Here is a 4214-nt window from a genome sequence, read left to right on the forward strand (position 1 = left end):
AAAAAAAAGACATGAATGAACATGCATAGGCAAAAACAATTGATTTTTAAAAAAATCACCAATACATTTTTGGTTTTCAGGATTTTTTAAAATTTTTTTTACCAAACTTTGTATAAAGATAATTCTCAACTATGTTATAACAGAATGATTTGATATACCATTTTTCTTTATGCAAAATTTGTGTAAAATGTCCATAAACATGTTTTCTCATTATATATAATGTATCTATAAACTAAATCTAATTTGCATATTGTGTTTTTTGGGGCAACATGTAATGAAAAAAAGAAGTGTAAAAATGGGAGTAATAATTGACAAGATTTTCATAATAATATATAATATTTCATAGGAATATTGAAATATAATTTCTTTCCCTATTCATTTGTTGTGTCTCCCAAAATGCGTAATAAACATGCTTTTAGTCCTCATATGAGGACATGTATGAAATCAACATCCTGTTTCGTAACAGAAAGTCATATTTTGATTTTAAACCCCATAACATTGACTTATGACACACAGTTTAAAAAATAGTCTGATTTAAATGATAATTACAAAATATTATCATATTTCCATAAGTGTCACTAAATTAATATCAGACATTTTTGAAGACCAGGGAGAGGGAGTGGTCATGGTGAAACATCCAAACATTTAGTATCTCTGAAAAGCCCTGAATGTGCTCTGTACAGGACATCCAGACTTAAAACTCTGGCATGTATAGTCACAGAGAAATACACTAAAATATAATGTCCTCAAATGAGGATGCAGGGTCTTAGGAGGTTAACTATAAAATCAGCTCTTCATTATAAGCTCATAATTATAGATCATGACAAAAGGCTGTTATAGCAATACTTTAGCAAAAGATTGGAACAATTAAACTTTTTAACTTGTTTTAAATTTTAAGTTTTTTGAAAAAAAAAAAAAGTTAATTAGTTTTTTTATGCTAATAATAATACTTCAAAACATTAGCATGTAGTTTTCAAATATATTAGTCTGTTTACACTTCAAGACTTTATAGCAGATAGATGGATCAGACACAACATTACTCAATGACATTGCTTCCTGTGTGTACTACATTGCTAATAATATGTTTATAATATGTGGCTTATAATATCAGTTAGGTCCAGTCGAACAATTTATTAGTTAAATTGATAAAATTTTGATTGGATTCTGTTGGTAATAGGCACCTAAAGTTAACAGAAGTTCCATGCCAGGAAATAACAGAATAATTACATACATATTTACAGCTGGTCTGTTCACGTAGGATTAGCATTTCCTGAGGTATTTTTTTCTGGACCATTTTACAGAAGCTAAAAGTCGCTGTAATCTTTACTGACATTTTCAGTAATGATTACTGAGATGGCACATTAGGACAACACTAAAGTCACTGAGAAGCTCTGGTAATAATTACTTTACCCCACGTCTCCATGTAAAACTAAAACTAATCATGTCCGAATAGTGCTTAAGCCACAACTAAAACCCAAATGCAGAACAGACCTCTGGCCACCACTGCAGCAAAGACTAAACATCAAAGTGTTTTACAACCCAAAAGGAGTTAAGAAAGAGTTTCCCTCTTTCTTAATTCACTAGTGAAACAGACACATAATGCCATAAAAATCTCCAATAATTCATAGATAGCCCTTCAAACGAAGATTTTTCAGGACCCCACTTCAAACGAAGGGGTATGGGAATTATCAGCGTAAACCAGCTACAGTGGGAACATGGCTGCCCGAGCGAACAAAAAGACACATAAATGTATGTTTTTTGGCATTAATAAAGATTTTAATGAAAATTAATAATTTGTTTTATGTTACATTCAATCATGTGTTCATATTTATGGTCATGTTATTCAAAGAAATGTTTGCAAAAAAATCATTAAAGTTTGTTAACTTCAAATCATTACTGACTGCACGATAGTGGCACAGCATATTTTCATGTCTGATCAGGGCAATAAGACCATAGACATAGAGGGGGGCTAGTCCCCCCAATAATTAGAAATCACTAAACCTTTATCTCAAATATTGCCATTTCGATCGAGAGCGAGAGAGAGAAAGATGAAAGTTGCGTGTATGCAAGTCTGGGCGTCTCTCTCTACAATGAGCGAGTTTACAAAACAGCGATTTTATCCTCTCGTTGCTGGAAAATATAATGCAGTGATTCAGTATTTAAACTGTTATTAATAAAAGTCGTGGGGAAGCGTTGACAAGTTTCTTTGCTCCTGGATGTGTGAGCTGCGCAATCTCCGATATGTGTGTGTGTGTGACTGTGTCTGTGTGTCAGTAAGCAGTGCATTAATAAAGAATCGTAATCAAAGGCTGTAATGCACACCAGTATACGTCTGTGTATTGTAGATAGACGACGTATGATGACGTGTAACGGTATAGTAGTGAAGTCCCAATTCTTAGGGGAATATTTTCACCCCTTACCCACTGACACTCTGTTTCAAGGGGGAAGGGGTAGGTGAAGGGGTGTAAAATAGAATTGGGATTTGGCCTTAGTCAACCAATTTTTAATTAGGTGTCGAGATTGGTGTACGATACATTGATGAAGGTGAGGGGGTGGGCTCGGCCGTGATTTAAAGCTGTGCAGGGCCACATAAACAAGTGGCAGTGTTCCAACACTACCTCCCTCTCTGGGCTCAGGTCTCAGGGGCTGCTGGTAAGGCGTCATCCAGCTCCTATCACATGCAGCAGAAGTAGAGTGACGCTTTTCGAGCTCCCCCTCAAAGAGAATGGGGGTCAGGATGGCACTCTCAGTCAAAGTCTTCTAGAGAGAAGGCAGATATGAAGACAGTTATTCTCTCAAAGAAGACTTCGTCAAAGAGGTACAGCTGCTGGGTGTCAGGCCTCTAAGGGCCTGAATGGAGAAACTTTTAACACCTCAGTATACGGTTCCTCTCTCCCCATGGTGCCTTCAGGAGACCAGTCTGCCAACCCTGCCACCTCTGTTGCTTTGGGGCTCAGCGGTTTCCAGCACGCTCAGTTTTCAGTGTCCACCCAGAGACGTTGCATTACAGGGAGGCACCCTCTGAGGAGGTTTTCAGAGCAGCCTGCTTGGTCATTTCCTGCCGGTCATCCACTTCAGGGCACAGAGTTGGCTACTCATAATATACCAGAGGCCAGTCTAGAGAGGCTGGTTCCCTCAGTAGACCATATGGCAGCATGGAATCGTCTGCCAAAATGGGTCTCAATGGGTCCAGCAGAGTGTAGAAGAGGCTACAGAATCCAGTTTGGTTCTTGTCTGCCTCGATTTAATGAGGTCATTCCCACAGTGGTCGGCCCTAAGCATGCTATGGTAATGGAACGCGAAGTAGCTACTCTTTTGAGAAAGGAGGCCATAATATGTGTTAATTCACTTGAGAGTAGTGTTGTCAAAAGACCCGGTACTTCGGTACCAAAAAAATGAAAATGTTACGGTAGCAGGTTTTTTTAAGTCCCGGTGGTACCGAGTATCCGGTCATTTCTCTAAAGAACTAGTGAGGACACCTGGAACCTATCCCACGTCCATTTACAACAAGCTGTCCGCCGACAAAAGGACAACATGGATTGCTATTGCCATCCTGGTCCCGAGTATGTCCCTGGTCAGTGGGTCTGGCTCTCCACTAAAGATCAACACGGATGGCATCCTGGACCTGAATCTAGAGGAGGAGTTCCACCGAGCACATCTGGATAGACCAGCCCATTGACCCTGGGAGAGGCCCCCGGCGTCGTTTGCCTCCTCACGCCAGGAGACGCTCACAGGGAGGGGGCTCTGTCACAAGGACGAACTCCGTGGTTCCCTCCTCTGACCAGTAGAGGGCACCATCCCCTGAGTATTGACTCTCACACACTCACATTTGCACTCACTACATTTACCATCAACCCCGTACCTGGCTCTGATTGCTCCTGGTCACCTCAGATCCATTACCTGGGTTTTATAAGTCGCTCAGGTATGCTGACTCTTCGCAAAGTCTTGTTTATCATCTGGTTAACATTTATGAGCATTTATTACTGACTATCTGCCTGTTGTGACCCTCGCCTGGATTATCTGCTTTGGTCTATGGTTTGTCTTTGTCTGCTGCCTGGCCCGATCATTACCTGTCTTACGAACTGTGATTGTTTGCTGCTTGCCTCGACCTTTACATGGATTATGCATGGATTACTGCTTATTCTCTGACATTGTGTTTGCTGGTGAATTATCTTTACCTGTTGACCTTGAGCTTTAATAAAAGCCTGCAAATG

Source organism: Sinocyclocheilus rhinocerous, unplaced genomic scaffold, assembly GCF_001515625.1.
Source record: "Sinocyclocheilus rhinocerous isolate Xijiao unplaced genomic scaffold, SAMN03320098_v1.1 scaffold1128, whole genome shotgun sequence".
Taxonomy (NCBI): domain Eukaryota; kingdom Metazoa; phylum Chordata; class Actinopteri; order Cypriniformes; family Cyprinidae; genus Sinocyclocheilus; species Sinocyclocheilus rhinocerous.